Source organism: Paroedura picta, chromosome 10 (genome assembly GCF_049243985.1).
Source record: "Paroedura picta isolate Pp20150507F chromosome 10, Ppicta_v3.0, whole genome shotgun sequence".
NCBI lineage: Eukaryota > Metazoa > Chordata > Lepidosauria > Squamata > Gekkonidae > Paroedura > Paroedura picta.
In genome coordinates, this window is record NC_135378.1 from 62,778,941 (window position 1) to 62,796,297 (window position 17,357).

The 17,357-nt window shown below is 42.5% G+C and overlaps 1 protein-coding gene across 1 annotated transcript in view; it reads left to right on the plus strand.

The window, feature by feature from the left end:
- Nucleotides 1–1,111: 1,111 nt before the first annotated feature.
- The window catches only part of NDNF (neuron derived neurotrophic factor), a 41,378-nt gene continuing 25,132 nt past the window's right edge, over nucleotides 1,112–17,357 (plus strand). The window contains exon 1 of the mRNA XM_077300423.1: nucleotides 1,112–1,638. The gene's annotated coding sequence lies outside the window, so the exon portion shown is untranslated. The remainder of the gene's footprint in view (nucleotides 1,639–17,357) is intronic.

Genomic DNA, 17,357 nt, shown 5'->3' on the forward strand with positions numbered 1-17,357 from the left:
TTCTTTGGCCAGAATTCAGCCTAGGATCCTGTGTATTTAATATATTCAGTTATTTACATTAACATATCTGCTGCCTCTCTAGAGACTTGCCAGGTACCTGCTCAAGGTGGGCAGAACTTTAATGGGAGTGGGCTTGCTCTTTCTTGAACAATACCCCCTCCTCCCAAAAGTCTCTGACTCAGCTCAGGCACTTAGTAAAAGAATTGAAGTCCTTGGGCATGTATGCTCATTCCCCTCGGACCTCTTCCACTGTCATGTGACTCAAATTCTGAAGACTTCCTCAGAATCTACAGTCTAGTGTGATATTTGAATCAGGAAAGACAGGAAACTGAGGTCTGCTCTCTTGCCTGCAAACCAGGATTCCAAATTCCGATTCAGATGAAGGCTGGAATCCTGCTTGGGAGATAAGAGAAGAAACTGTTTCACTCAGTTCTAACATCCCAACAAACCCTTGTGGCTCGTTTGTTCGGTATGAATAAACCAGGACACTTTCATTATCCAATTGTTAATTGGCAAAAACGATAAAACTTATAAGGCTTAAATTGGTCAATTTCTCTTAAGTTAAATGTGCATCAAGATCCTACTCTTTGTTTCTTGTAGCTGCCCTGGCAGCACATTCTAAAAGCGAGGGCTAAACGTGTGTGGGACACTCCGGAAGGCTTATGCGTGGAGTGTCTCAGACCCCCCCCCCCCCCCCGGGGGCAGCTTCAGTTCGAAGCACTCCGAGTTCCTCCGACGCTGGCCAGATGGACGAGGGCAGTCCTTCCCAAGGCTCTGGGAGGAGAAGACACACAACTCAACACCTCCCCCCCCCCCCCCCGTAGCAGAGCTGCTGCCAGTCCGAGCCGGGCGCGCTGAGCGGCACGGGCCAGTCGTCAGGGTCTCAGAGGCTGCCGGGGGCTCAGCGCCCGCGAGGCACCTGCTGGAGAGCCGCAGTCCGCCCTAGCACAGGGCGAGCCCCAGCCTGAGGCAGAGCGCTCCCCACCGCCGAGGCGCGCGGGAGGGGAGTGGAGGGGAGGGGCTGGGCTGCCGCCCGGCGGGGCCTCCACCAAGAGCCGGGGCGGGGAGGCGGAGGCGAGCGGCGGCGATAGGCTTGTGCCTGGCGTGGCCCAGCAGCCTGGTTGGTGGCGCTCGGGGTCCCGCGCGCCGGGCGGGAGAGCGCGCGTGTTTGGCAGCGGGGCCGGGGAGGGAAAGTGGCGGGCAGGGGGTGGGGAGCGGCGCCTCCAGGCTGCACTCCAGTGACAGTCGGCGCGAGCAACACACTCTCCGGACGCAGCCAGCCCGGCAGGCACGCAAGGAGCGAGCGAGGGAGCGAGCGAGCAAGGAGCGCACCGCCCGCCCGCCGCCTTGCTCCCTGCCCCGTCGCGGGACACCTGTGTTGGAGGGACCCTGCCCGCCGCCCGTGTCGGGCGCCCTGCCCTCTCGGCGAAGCATGGGAAGGAGCCGCCCGGGCTGAGCCTGCCAGTCGTCGACTCGCTGAGGGGAGCCCGCGAAGCCACTCTTCTCCCCGCCCCGGGACCGGCCAGGCGGACCCCCCCCCCCTTCCGAAGCCTCCCGCCTCTTCGCCTCGCCCTCGCGCGCCGGCCACTCGGGGGAAGTCGCGGCGCGGGCCAGTCCGGGCTGCCGCGGGCCCTTCAGGTAAGCCGGACGTTGGCGGCGAAGGGGGAAGAGCGGCGCGCGGGACCCGCCCGGAGCTGCCCGTCCCGAGCGCCGCAGGAGGCTCGCCGGCAGCTGAGGCCGGTCCCGCCCGGCCGGGGGCGAGGGAACGCCGTCCGGGGCCAAGCTTGGGCAGGGCATGTGCCCGCGCAGACCCTCGGAGCGCCAGGGCGGGAGCGCGCACACCTGTGCTGGCGGGTTCGGCTTGTGCCTCCGCGGCCAGCCCGACGGGACGGGTGCGGGGCGCTGGAGAGAGCCCCTGGGGGTGGGCGGCCCGAGCAGAGATGGCTCCCGCGGGGCGGCTCGCCCTCCCTGGAGCCCTGAGGCGGGAGGAGCAGGGCCAGCCCGCGAATCCCCTGGCCTCTGGTCTTTGGCGACTCAATCCCCGCCTGCCCACCCGGGCCGCCTGGGGTCCCCCGGGGTCCTCAGCCCTGGGTGCGGAGGGGGGCCTTGTCCAAGCCTTGTCCAAGGCTCCGGCGCCTTCGGCTTCCTCCGGTCGATCCCAGCTCCCCCCCCCGCCTTCCCTGTGGTGCCCCCCCCTTCCAGCCCGGGAGGCGACGGGGCAAAAGGAAGCTCGCTGGCGGCGGATTCCGTTGGGAGGGCTGCAGGGGAGGGACGCGTGCCCGGAGGGCATGCTCCTGGCGGCCTCCCCTTCCAGAAGCGCACAGGAGCGGAAGCTCTCCTTGCTTCTCGGAAAGATTATGAGGCAGCCCATCTCTCTCCGCCCCCCCCCCCACCCCACGGTCTAGCCTTTGATGGGGGTGGGGGGTGGCTGGGGCTGTCTACAAGATGGGCCAGGAGAGTGAGGGGGAAAGGGAATGGAAAAAGGAAGGAGTTGCCAGAGGCAACTTTAAATACAGCTTGTTTGCCTTCTGCTGCCAGGATCTGACCTGCAGTTTCCTCCAGAGTTTTCCTGCCTAACCACTTGCAGAAAATGGGACTTTGGCACTTGTTTCTACCCGCAGCACCACCACAGCCCAAGTAAAACACAAGCAAGCTCTTCAAGCCACTATGGAAGGGGTTTTAAATGTGGCCAGAATGTGTGCTGGGCTTGAAATGTCCTCCTTATTTCCCTCACTTTATGTCCTTCCCACCACCCATTTCCATGACAGTTGATGTCAAAGATGAGATTTAATTTTTGTATTAGTTTTATTTTTAAGCCAGCATCACTACTTAAGGTTTAAAAAAGAAGAAATGGAAATATTCTTTTATTTTAAAAACAAACAAACAAACATGCTTTGTTATTAAGGCTGCACTATTCTTGTGCTATGGAAAGTGACATTTAAACTCTTCCCTAAATCTCTAGACCAGTAATTTGTTTAAAACCGACCCTATAACTTCCCTTTTCCAGACAGTCAGTTGAGAGTTTGTTTGTTTTTACTGCTGTAACTTTTGGAAAATTCTGTGGATTAGCCTAGCCATTAAGTCTGGCAGTTGCCCTGTTTTAATTCGCAGCAATTAAAGCAGAGGAGGTGGAAAGATGTTACTGAATGGATTGGGTATGAAATCTGTGTGCCTCGTATTTCAACACAGTTGAGACTGTGACCATAAAGTATCTCTTAATCACTAGCAGATACAGCTTTTATCTCTCAGAGAGTATATAATTGAAGGGTATCCCTGCTCTAAATAAAGCTCTTGCCACAAGTTTATTTGTTCTGGACCTATTTAACACTTGTGTGGGAAAGTATCCTGCCTTCCTCAAGCTGGTTGGCTTATTGTTATAGATAAATGCAATATCCTTGCCAATGCCACATAGAGCGAGAGAATGCCGTCTCTGAGATAACCATTGCGGGTTCCTCTATGAAAGGGAAATTGGGTCAAGATTATGGCTTCTAATGTCCTCTGTTGGGGAGAAATATTCTAAAAAGTGAACTTCTACCGAAACAAATGTTTATAACAAGACTTTCTTTTGAAACCATCCTGAAAAATCACAGTGTGCTCTGCTGGGATGCCAAGTGCTATGCAAAAATGCGGAAAGCCCTAATGCAGAATAGGTTCTGCTCAGTATAGAACCTGTTCATTTGTCAGTCACTGCTAGACAAAGAGGTGGTTGTGCTAATATATAATCAAATCCGGGGATCAGAGCAATCCAGTTCTGTACCAGCAGATTTAAATTCAATTCAATTTAACTTTTAAAACTTCAGTCAACAGACATTTGTTGAATTCAGATTTCCACTGTTTTAATGACTGAGAATCTATATTTAATTTTACAACAGTAAGGTGATTTGATATTTTTAAAAGTATATTTTCAACAAATGCCTACTCTGGTCCTGTGGATATTTACTTGGAAGTCTTCAGGGCGCAGTCCTGTGCACACTTACAGTGGAGTAAGCCTCACTATATAAAATGGGATATACTTCTAAGTAAACATGAATAGGATTTAGTCAGATTTTGTCCCATATATTCCTCAGTAATGCGCTAAGCACTATAAAAACCCAGATCCAAAGTGTTTACAACTATCTGGAGGAGGGAGAGGGAGTCTGTCCTTTAATAGAGGCTTAATGGGAAGTTATTTACCAAGTGATGCTATTTACTGCCACACCATTTCTACACACTAAGCCCCTACTAAAGGGACAGGACAGTTTTCACCAGCCCTGTGAGGAACTCTTCTACTCATGGAAGTCTCATTCCATTCATGCTAGTGGAAGATTTCTTCCATGAATATCAAAAGTTGGAGACTGAATAGAATGTTCTTTTAGAAGCAGAATAGCGTGTTTGGAATTAACCTATTGTGTGTATGTGATAGTTCTTAGTTTTTCATGGCTCTGTTATGTTTTGCATCCATTGGTAGTTTAGAGAAAAAATAGATCAGAGGCACTGCAGAATCGTTCCAAAAAGTAATAATCACAACTTCAGTAAAGAGATTTGTTTGAACTGTATATAGCAGAAGTTCTGATTCTTTGAGCAGGTTATGTAGGTGAAATGTTGCTATTATATATATATTTTTACTTGCATTAAAGGCTGCTTCATCATTTATACCTACTATCCTTTTTTAGTGCATGCCCATGACAGAGTGGAGGTTTCCCATATCCTAGCCATATACTATACAGCACTGGCTTTACTTACACAAAATACTCCTGTGCAGCAATTACTAATTCTGCCCATTTTACCAAACATGTCTTGTACCAGGAACATTACTGAGAACCAAAGTGTCAGATTTCCTCTCTTATTTTAAACAAATAGTAACTTGCACATTGACTGCCTGGATTAATTTGTTTCTCAAGTCTGCCTAAGATGTCATAAATATATTTGTCAACCTGAAGACTAACTGAACAGATTTGAAACGATCAAGATTGCTTTTATTGTGAAGCAAATAGGGGGTGGCAGGAAGTTGAATATTAGCTTTCTGTCTTCTACACTCTGATTTCAAAAATCTGTAAAATCTTATAAAATGATTGCTCACATATTCCTGTTTGTAAACAATGTTTTATTGCTTTTAAGAGTAAAGTATTTTTCTGAGTTAGGCATTCCGATGCTTCAAATTGTCAACGTGAACAATCATCGTAGTATTCTGAGGAAATATTTGGCATTATTTACAGATATGTCAGGTTTCTGTGAACACGGAGGGCGCAGTGTTCTTATCACTCTGGGTAGGGGGAGGAAAATGCACTTTCTTGAGCATGCAGCATATCACAACAGACCTTACTAATATGAGTACTGTGAATTTGTCATGCACATGCTAGGCAGATGTATGATAGCATGTTTTAATGATCCTAACTATAAATCCTATGGCTATATGACCCTACAAGGTTTTTTAAACCTCTACAAGGGTAGCATGCCATGGCTGTAAACTCTACATGACAGCTGCTACATGGACACACATGCAAAACTGCTGAATGAATGTCCACCACATCCTTATTCTCCAAGGAGTTCTACAACAAGCCTCTGAGGGCAAAATAAGGCATCAAAGAAGCATGTTCTTTGAAAAGACAATATTTGATCAACTGAAAACATATTTATCCACCTTTCGTTTTCTTGAATCCTCAAGACAGCAAATAGTATTTTAAAACAGCAATACATATTAAAGATAAACCAAAATCCTGTCAATAAAATTCAAGAGAACTAGCAGAAGCCAAATAAACATAGCAGCAGTAAAAGGAAACCACCAGCATAGCTGCAATCCCCAGTTCATACTTTTCTTAGCTGCCTGAATACCAGCAAGGATGGACTCAAGCAAACCTCCATAAGGTGAGTTCATTTGGCCTTTGCAAGCACTGCAGGAGGTGCTTGCATGCAGCAGCTGCTGGCTCTGCTGGCCCTTTCTAGCAGTGGCATTCCAGGGAGGTTTCCAGTAACTTAAGGGTCAGTCTGCCCTCTTGCCAAGGAGGCAGTTCCATAATCCTGGCACCCTAACAAATATTAATTTATTGCATTTTTATACCAGTCTCCCTTGCGGCTCAGGGTGATTTACAACATGCCACCAACCCTATCTCTTGGCAACAGAGGAGGCCCATGAAGCAGAACTTCTAAAGAAGATCCTGCCGTGTGGATCAAATTCTATTAATTGAAGCATTGTATTCAGTATAGTCCCTCACATTCTAAACATGGATGAGATTTCCTTCATTTATATTTCCTACTTGACTAGACATGAAACGGAACTCCTTGAACTTGTGCTTCAGATGTACACCATATGCATATCTCAGAGGGTTTAAATCATGTCACTTCAGTTTGTAGACAGCCAAAATAAAAGCAGCAGAAGTGTCACTTTAAATTCAGGACTTGCCCACTACAGCAGGGGTAGTCAACCTGTGGTCCTCCACATGTCCATGGACTACAATTCCTACAGCCCCTGCCAGCATTTTCTGGCAGGGGCTCATGTGAACTGTAGTCCATGAATATTTGGAGGACCACAGGTTGACTACCCCTGCACTACAGGACTTGCCCACATGGGTAAAAGTGTGTGGAACCTTGTGCCTCATTCTTGGTGCCCAGGTGGATGAACTTTTTACATCGCTCCCAGACATATTAATCTCTGTCTTGTTTGTGGGCAAGCATTTGGACATGTTTATGATCTAGAGTCCGATAGTGGCTTTTGAGTTTACAATAAGAATGGCAAACTAAAATAGAATTTCAGTGGCACCTTAAAATCAAAACAGCACAAATTGCAGTTTAATCTTTTGTGAGTCACAGCTCACTTCTACATATAGATATATGAAGGGATGTTGTACTGGTAACTCTTGCTTTTGGTTAGGAGATACTTGGTATCTTCTATGAATCCCCAATATGGTTTTTCTCACATGTCTGAAGAAATGAGCTCTGACTCATGAACGTAGCCGCATGATCTAAGTTGGGTTAAGAGGCAGTTATTTGGCTGGAATAATCTTAATAGGGTTACCTCAATATCTGATTTGGAAAACAATCCAAACATTCAGAGAGCTTTTGCTCTCCTAAGACTGGATGCTATACCCACTGCTGTATTGATTGGAAAACTTAGGAGGATTCCATACCAAGATTACTTATGTGGGTGCATGGATGGGAAGGTTGAGTTCTTGGAACAAGTTATATTTGAGTGTATACTGTATAAGTACATACGAGATACTCTCATAGAAGCCTTATGTGCCGAAAAACCCAGAAAAGATAGTTCTTATCTTTGCAGATTTTTAGAATGAAGAGATCACATTCAAAATGGCTAAGTACAGTAGTTTGATAATAAAATGTCAGAAGGAATAGTTAAACTGTAGATTTATAGATTCTGGGTATCCTTGTACATCTGCAAGTATGTATGAGGTTTTATTTATTTTATGTAAGTGTCTTTTATCTGACGCACTATGTTATATTTTCCATTTGCTTGGATGGTATTTTCTGATGGTCATACCGTATAATAAATGACTTAACTCGTGATGTTCATATTGAAATAAGTGTTAGTTTTTAAGGAACCACACAACTTTTGTTTTCTTTTGCTATAACAGACTAACACAGCTATGCTTTTGCAATCACCATGGAAAGAATGGAAGAGATCAAACCCCATGTATAACAAGGTGTAATGTTGTTAACCTTAGTTTTTGCCAGCTTAGATGATTCAGATGAAAAGCAGATGTGCATTAGATATCTGTACATGTAATCAGATCATAATAAATTTAGCAAGGCACCCATAGCCTCAGTTTGAATGATTTTTGTGATGTTAAGCACCTAAAATTTGTCACTAATTTTTGAATAAAATTTATGCAACATTTTAACCATTTGGAAATTATGTCTCACCTTCTGCTAACAATGTACAGTTAAACCAGAGTGTTTTGATTTTAGGTGTTATAATAGTTATTGAGCTGAATGAAACTGCAACCAGCTTAACTATGAATTCAACTGTGTTGTGAATTGCAGTGACACAGTCAACATTTTACGGGTTACTGCTTGGTCCTGCCACTGAATGGAACAATGCATTGTGTACATCGGTGGTATTTAGACACATGTATCTGTGATGATGATGACATTGCTGATGAATATGTCTATGTGCTAATGGCAAGGGGCATTTTATGTTTCTCTGTATGCTGGCATACCCAGAGGCTGTCAGGTGTCATGGTGTGGAGAAAGTGACCAGGAAAGTACAGTTGTTAAGTCTCTCAATATATGGAATCCTTCCGTATTTGTTGTTGGCTGTTTGGCATTGCTGATATTAGAACAATAAACCTTTTGTTGAAACTGTCACTGAAAACCAGAGTGTGATCTTCTTTCTTTGAAAACAAACAAAACAAACCTTTTCAGCATCTATTGGGCTCCAGGGGCTCCAGAAGAACGAACAGTTGATTCTTATATGCTGCTTTTCTCTACCTGAAGGAGTCTCAAAGTGGCTTACAGTCGCCTTCCCTTTCCTCTCCCCACAACAGACACCCTGTGAGGTAGGCGAGGCTGAGAGAGCCCTGATATTATAGATTTATCAGTGCTGTGGTGAGCCCAAGTTCACCCAGCCGGCTGCATGTGGGGAGTGGGGAATCTAACCCAGCCCACCAGATTAGAAGTCTGTGCTCCTAACCACTATACCAAATTGGTCCTAGTGTGCACAAGAGAGCCCTGATGCAGTGTGACATTGTTTTAAACAAAGAAGTTCTAGAATTGACTGCAATGCTTACTATCCACTCCAAGTCACAGCCTGCCCAATAAATGGCACATTTTTACCACAATGTTTAGAGAGGGGAGGCAGCAAGCAGGAAAAACATTTAGTACCCTGAACCTATGCTGCTTCCCTACTTTGACTGTGCCATCCTAAGAAAACTTTAGTGTAAACCCCACTTAATAGCCCTGGGTAAGATTTCAGCTAGCCTCGGTTAGTATTGGAGTGTCGATGTCCTTCCCCAAAACTGCTTTTCTTAAAAAAAAAGCATGAAGGGCTATTGAGAGCCAGAAAGGTGTAGTGGTTAAAAATTAAGATCTGGGAGACCCAAGTTCAAGCCCCAGTTCAGTCATGGAAGCTGGCTGCATGACATTGGGCCAATCATAGATTATCAGCTCAACCTGCTTCAGATGCTTGCAATGAGCAGAATATTGATGAGAACGATACTCTGGGTCCCTTTTGGGAGGAAGGTGCAATGTAAGCAATGGAAATAGATCTTGTACGCCAATTAAGATGCAGTCCCAAGAGAGCACACCTAAGCAGTTTGACTCAGTATCCCACTGAAGTCTATTCAGTGGGCTTCTTAGTCCCAAGAAAATATTCTTAGACTGGCACCGTAGGTATGCTTACTTTGGACTAAGTCCCACTAGAGACAATGGGAATGTTTGTGGATAAAATATTCTTTGGCTAGCACTGTATGTGAAGAATATTTTATTAGCCTCGTGTATTGTCTCATAAAGAGCCTCTTGTGGCACAGGGTGGTAAGGCAGCCGACATGCTGTCTGAAGCTCTGACCATGAGGCTCAGAGTTCGATCCCAGCAGCCGGCTCAAGGTTGACTCAGCCTTCCATCCTTCCAAGATCGGTACCCAGCTTGCTGGGGGGTAAAATGGTAATGACTGGGGAAGGGAATGACAAACCACCCTGTATTGAGTCTACCAAGAAAACGCTAGAGGGTGTCACCCCAAGGGTCAGACATGACCCGGTGCTTGCACAGGGGATACCTTTACCTTTATTGTCTCATTAAAAAAAGAAACCCTTCAGAAAACTGGATAAAGCGTTAATGCCTTGCTTTGTGGCTACAGATAGATTGTCTAAAATAGCTACATGCATCTTCCCAATGTTAAATTCCAAAGGATTTAAAAGAATTGTGTATTTTGTCACAACTGCAGAATCTGATGGTTAGAATTTCATAATCACTGAGTTCAGAGGAAGTGATTTTACAAGAATATGTATATACATTTACTCTTAAGTATCCTGGAACTTTTTATAGCATGATGAAACACTACACGTCTATGTATATAGAGAGAGACAGTTTGGTGTAGTGGTTAGGAGTGCAGACATCTAATCTGGCATGCCAGGTTCGATTCTGCGCTCCCCCACATGCAACCAGCTGGGTGATCTTGGGCTCAACACAGCACTGATAAAACTGTTCTGACCGAGCAGTGATATCAGGGCTCTCTCAGCCTCATCCACCCCACATGGTGTCTGTTGTGGGGAGAGGAATGGGAAGGCGACTGTAAGCCGCTTTAAGCCTCCTTCGGGTAGGGAAAAGCGGCATATAAGAACCAACTCTTCTTCTTCTTCTTCTTCTTCTTCTTCTTCTTCTTCTTCTTCTTCTTCTTCTACGTCATCTTTAAAAAGTCTGACATTTTATCACAGCACCTACAACTACAAGATAATTTCTCATGCTTTATGTAAAATATACCAGTCCCCTGAACAGAAAAAAAATCTTGAATTAGAAAACGATAGCAGATTTTTCCTTTTGTCTCTCAAACAGATTTGTTAAATCTCTATTCTGCAATTTATTTTTATAAATGTCAAATACATTATGAAAGACAGTGAATTAACATATTATCAAAACACCATTTTGTAAAACCACACAATTTGCAAAGCACCAGAGACAAAAAAATTACATTTCTCAGTTTAAAAACTATTCTAAAAATCAGCCACAAAAATCTTTAGATAGAGGAACACCAGGAGTATGTTTCACGTCCCTGGTGCTTTCAGGCAATGAAGCGACAGCTTTAACCACAGAACATCTGGGTCCTAGCTTCTGTTACAGTAGAGCTTTTTAGGGCCAAAGTATGCCCTATTTAACTGTGCATTCATTTAAGACCAGTAAACTCTGTGCTGATTTAAGTAACATAAAAACATCTCCTTTTTCAAAGAACTGTTTCCAGTCTTGCCTTTGGATCTTACCAGTTTGATGAAAACTGAATTTAATTTGATTACTTGCTGTGTATTTATCATGTCATTCCTCAGTCTTTTTCTCTTTAAAAAAAATGTAAACCTTCTAACTGATACTTTAAATGTAGCATCGCACACTTGGAGAGGAGGGGGTGATATTTGATGTTTTATATCAAAGTTAATATAATAGGAAAATCATGTTTTACATTAGCTAATGCAGTTAAAACTATGAAGCTACTTGGGGCTGCTTTTTGAAAACATGCATTACTGTTTGTTTTGTCTGTCTTTCATTGTATGTATAAGAAGTACAGAAGAAAGTGAATCTGTGTAGAAGTTATAATTTAATGCATAAAATAAATCATCAGCCCATTCCATTCTTTTATGCTGAAATAGAGTTCATTACATTCAGTGGCCTGTGCCACTTGAGACCAAAGTCAAATTTATTTCTGACGAGATACGCGGAGGGCTAGGTTGCATTTGGATTGAGTTACATAATATATTGTTTAAAAGTGTCATATATGTGCATTGTATACATTGGGAGAACAGTTATGGAAACAAGAACTGGTAGAATGGAGAACATGTAAGCTGTGGTATTGTTTTAAAGTGAAAGTAATGCCTTCACCTTTTCATCAGAAGATGTTAATTTGTGATTGGAAGTGAGCATCTTGGCAGCAAGATTTTTAAGCAATTTTGAAACCACATATACTTCTGCCAATTATTGAGTTCTAAACAACAAGTTTCTCTTTGCAAAAAGCATCAACCGAAGATGCTAGACAGAAATATGAACATTGAGGACATACTTTATTATTTTAAGAAACTGCAAAGAGGGTATCTCTACAAGGGAAAATATTTGCTCTTTAAAGTTGATGACCAGGCAGTCAGAACTCAAGAATGGGTATAGCACAGAGTTGGAAAAAGTCTGATCATTAATCTATAGAGGAGAATGAAAACAAAAAAAAATATTTTAAAATTTAGTAAATGAACTATTATTATGACAGTACATGGTTACAAATAATAACAAATTGGAATTCATGACCATGAAATAATAACAAATTGGAATTCATGTTGTCCACTGACTGCTTGAATGCACTTTTGCTGGGTGCAAAATATCAATTTGTAGCAACAGGTAAAGTGTTCACAGAAATGTAAAGCAGGCTGCTGATTTCCACAGTACATTTTTTAGAACATTTAATTCAGTTGATAATTTGAAATGCACTGGGTTAATCATAAATTCATGACAAGCATTCAGCAGCTTCTGTTTTATACAGAGCACTCCAGTGGGTTTCTGCACATTAGTAACATATACAATGGGGTTACTTTTGTGGATATCCCATAAACAGGTAATTTGTCTCCCTCTTTCAAATGAAATGGGACATATTTATTCAGGGATAATTTATACTTATTTCTTAACCATTTTTACTTCATTAATGATAGGGTCATTAATATTTGCCCATTTTGTGAATTCTACAGAATCTGGGCACCTGTGTTTCATTTTCAGCCCTTACAGATCACAGAGATGAAGTCTGAGAGCATTTTTCTTTGCTTTATTTAGCTTTTACAAAATGTATTCCCTGCCTTTTTGCCCTCATAAGGACCTCCAAGATGGCTAAAAAATAAAATTAAAAATATACATAATAAAACCACATTTTAAAAACCAGCAAACAGCACATATTAAAACAATCGTAATCAGTGCTAAAAGTAAAGGTATCCCCTGTGCAAGCACTGGGTCATGTCTGACCCTTGGGGTGATGCCCTCTAGCGTTTTCATGGCAGACTCAATACGGGGTAGTTTGCCAGTGCCTTCCCCAGTCATTACCATTTTACCCCCCAGTAAGCTGGATACTCATTTTACCAACCTCGGAAGATGGAAGGCTGAGTCAACCTTGAGCCGGCTGCTGGGACTGAACTCCCAGCCTCATGGTCAGAGCTTTCAGACTGCATGTCTGCTGCCTTACCACTCTGCGCCACAAGAGTCTCTGACATCAGTGCTACACCTATTAAAAACATAATAACATGTTAGACCAACATTTTCACTTATGATTTTTGTTTGATGATGGAAAGTACCATCAAATCACAACTACCTTATAGTAACCCCTTTGGGTTTTCAAGACAAAAGGTGTGCAAAAGTGATTTGCCATTGCCTGCCCCTGCCTACTGAGACTTAATTTTTGATGCATCAAAATAGAGCATATTTAGATGAGCACAACAGGAATACTCTGAAAGACTTGCATGTGACATCTCACCTTGAACCTTCAGCTTTCTCTTCTTCTCTCCCCATGGGAGCCTCACACTGGAATACTCTGTATGGGTTTGGCCACCAGGCTGGGATGAAGCAAGTTGTGCAGTGGGAACTTGTATGTACTTAGAGGAGGCATCTCAGTTTCCCCTGTATCCCCCTCTCTACTCCATTTCCATTTTTCTTTTTCCTGACAGCTCCATATCCACACATTTTGCTCCTTCCTTCCTTCCTTCCTTCCTTCCTTCCTTCCTTCCTTCCTTCCTTCCTTCCTTCCTTCCTTCCTTCCTTCCTTCCTTCCTTCCTTCCTTCCTTCCCACTCACCTACCCTCCAATCTTTTATCTGACCCCTATCTTCAGCTGTATTTATCATTTATTATTTACTTCATTTATACTCTGCCTTTCTCTTCAATGGGGATCCCAGCTTACATCATTCTCCCCCTGACCCTATATCACTACAAAGAAAAGGGATGGAGACACTACTTTAAAAAAATTAAATTGGGAATTCAGTAGTAGAGATGGATACAAACCTAAAAATTCCATTTCAGTTCGGTTTGGTATTTGGGGTGTCCCCCAAATTTAACCCCAAACCAAGCCAGAGTTTCTCCAACCAAAACTGGCCAGTTCAGAACCCCCTTTCTCTGGCCATACCTTGACATTGCTGAGAGAAGGGGAGGTTGTTTGAGATGGATTCTCTAGCAGCCATTTAACCTGCCAGTTATGGGGGAATGAAGTAGACATGTTTAATGGATTGCAACCATTTAAACCTAGCAGTTGATGAGTGGACCCATCTCGCTGTTACCAGGTCACTGTAAAGATTTACAGTGCAAACCTAAGCCCCATCCCTGAAGGGTTTAGCATGGAGACTAAACCCGAGACACACAGACTAAAATTTTATGGTGAGGGGACAGGAATACACTGAAGGTTGGTAAATTCCCATCATCCTAACCTCTGAGACTCATTGGGTGGAATCTAATGGTATCATAGGTAGTAATCTGGCAATTTCATTGGATGGCATTTCCTGTTCTTAAATATGCATAATGTAATATTATGATGTTTGTGAATATTCATTTGATTAAATTATAGTATGCTTGGACAGGAAACAGCATTAGCACACAAAGAGAAACAAATTATTTTCTTCATTTAGGCAAGAGAGATATGACAGAAATCTTTCAAACTTTGTGAAAGTTACCCACATTCATTCTATGTGCATTGAGAGTTGATGTGGGACCAAGTTTTTGTGACACCCTTCAGGGAAAGCTGACTAGTCTGAAATTTGATATGAAACATTTTTAACCACGTGAATTTCTGGGATACAGAAAACAGATGTATATAGAGAAGGGAGATAAATTAGTACAAACCTGAATTGTCATGATTTGATTTTCTTTGTAGTGGTACAAAAACGTCCATTAAAACCTTCTTTATATTCTGTCATAATTCCTTTTCATGCTTGCTTACTTCATAACCATTATTTCCCTGATCTAATTTTGGGGTATGAGGGTGGGGGAATTCACAATGATTATGAATCAAATGTGTATCTGAATATGGATACTGATTCTCTATGCCATATCACTTTCAACAGGCTATTATTATTATTATTATTATTATTATTATTAGTAGTAGTAGTAGTAGTAGTAGTAGTAGTAACAGAATTACAAGGGCTACCAGAGCAGCTAACCATTTAAAAATACACAGTAACATTACATTTTAAAATCATTAAAATAATCCTCTCCTAAACACATATCATTAGCACAATTAAAAAGCAGAGTTAACATACATATAGGTATTAATCATAAAAAACATTGAATAGGAAGAAGGGATCATTGAGGGAATGCCAAACAAAATCAGAAAAGCTTCCCCCACTAGCAGAAGATAGCAACAGAAGGGGACAACCTCCCTGTGGAGAAAGCCGTGGTGTCATGACTGAGAAGCCCCTCACCTGGGTTTTTACCTACCCAATTTCGGAAGGTGGGGCATCTGAAACAGCACCTCTGAAGATGACCGTAGTGGTATGGCAGATTTCGGGATTAGGTTGTCATTCAGGTATATTGGTCCCAAACCATATGTTTTGAAGGTCAAGGCCAGCACCTTTAATGGTGGCCAGAAACAAATTGGAAGCCAGTGTAGATGGGCCATGACTAGAGTCACATGGTTCTTCCAACTCACTTTAGTCGGTATCTGCTACCTCTCAAATGCAGTCCCATGAAAAACATTTTGCAGTTATCTAATGATGTAGCCAGAGCACATATAATAGTGGCCAGATATTTTCTGACAAGGTCATAGCTGGCTAATCAGTAAAAGTTGGTAAAAGGTACCTGTCCTGGACACAGGTGTCACCTGTTTAACTAGCAGTTGCCCTGGGTCCAAGATACTAAGCAGAGTAAGGACCTATTCCTTCAAGCGGAGTACAAGCCCATCCATAATTAGTAGCACTTAAAATCCCAAGTCAGACCTTCTGCACACCAGTAGCACTTCCATGTTGCTGGGATTAGCTTCAGTTTATTAACCTGCCTGCATCCACTCCATAAGTGCCTCCAGGCAATCATTCAGGGTTTCTAAAGCCTCCTTAGGATCAGATGGAAGTGCAAGAGGGAGATGAGTCATCTACCTATTGGTGACAGCTCAGCCCAAAATGACCTCACCCAAAACCTCCAGATGACCTCATGTAGATGTTAAAGAGCAAAGGGCACAAGATGGATTCCATGTGCCAAAGGCTTATATGTAGTTGGATGTGCATCTCAATATGAGGGTGCATCAGTCCACATTCTTTAATGGTAGAGACATGTTTCTTTATTACACGGTACTCATCCCTTTTGTGAATGCTATTTTTAAAAATACAGATGGGCTTATTTTTCAGGGCCTAATCCATGCAGTTTGTCATTAAGTTCAATGCTAAATAGCCCCATATTGTTGTTTATTCAAACTTATTGGAAGTTTTAATCAATTTTTTGGAGTAAATGTAACCTCAGTCCAATATAAAATTGTAGTTAACTATCAGAACTCTTTTCATGAATAGGGTTCTGATTCATGGTGGGCTAGTTTAACATTCTATTCCCCAGCTTTCTGTTTATCTTCTGTTTCAAGTTTCTACCTGGCCTTTTGGTCAGTAACCCAAAACTATATATGTTTTTGTTTGACTAACAAATGCATTCATAAGCCAAAGCAACTGGTAGTTCAGCAGACTGACAGAACCAATATTAACCATTGTTCACCAGTTTAAATCAAGTCCAAATCCACTGGAGTCAGCAGTTACTATATGATAATTGAGCCTCATATTCTTTTCTAATTGTACTTCTGAAGATTGGTTTTGCAAACTCTTTTTGGCAGGATATCAGTTACATAATATATTGTTTAATAGAAACCTGAAATAATGCCATCTATATGCTCCACAGCTCTGTATAAAATCAGGGACTATAATAAACATGTCTTCTTTATCAACTTCTTTGTGCATTAATAAGGCATTCTCTTTATGACTAATGTTCATCTAAGGATTGTTAATAAACTTTTGTTAAGCCTGATGATGCTTCTCAAGACCAGCCTATTGGGTCTTCAACACAACTCAGTTTATCTTCTATCTCCGAGAAACGCAATTCCCTTGACATACATTCCAACCCCCACTTAATCTGGAAATAATAATGCAGAACAGGAAAGCGACTGAAACAGACTTCCCACCTCCTGGTCTCTACATATGTCCTCCAAATCCCTCAACAATCCCAGAAGCATGAAGATCCTGAACTCTGAACTAATTAAAAGATTTTTTAAAAAAAGAAACTTTGTTTTCCTTTACTTTTCTTTCATTTAAGTTGCTTTCAAAATACCTTGTATAAAGCGGAATAGTTAACACAAGGATTTTGAAGGCTTCCAGATTGTTGTCCTGGTCACTCATCAGTGGCATTCTGACCTCTGTGTCTGTTTATATGCCCTCTTTCGATTCCAGAGTAGCTAGCTAAAGGGCTAGCCTCTCCCAACCCCATTGGACAAATAAACAATAAATCATAACGTCCTTGATAATTTGACTTTTGATAACTCTTTTACAGCCTTATACTTGTCTGTGACAATTTAGAAAGAGCTACTCTTCAGCCTGTAAATGAGCTCTTATTAAAGAGAGATATTAAAGCCTGATCTCAGTACTTTTTCAAAATCACAACCTTTTCAAAATCAATGTAGCTTAGATCATTAGTAGCCAAGAGTCTTTTTTTTTAGTTTATAAACATTTATTGGCATAATAGCC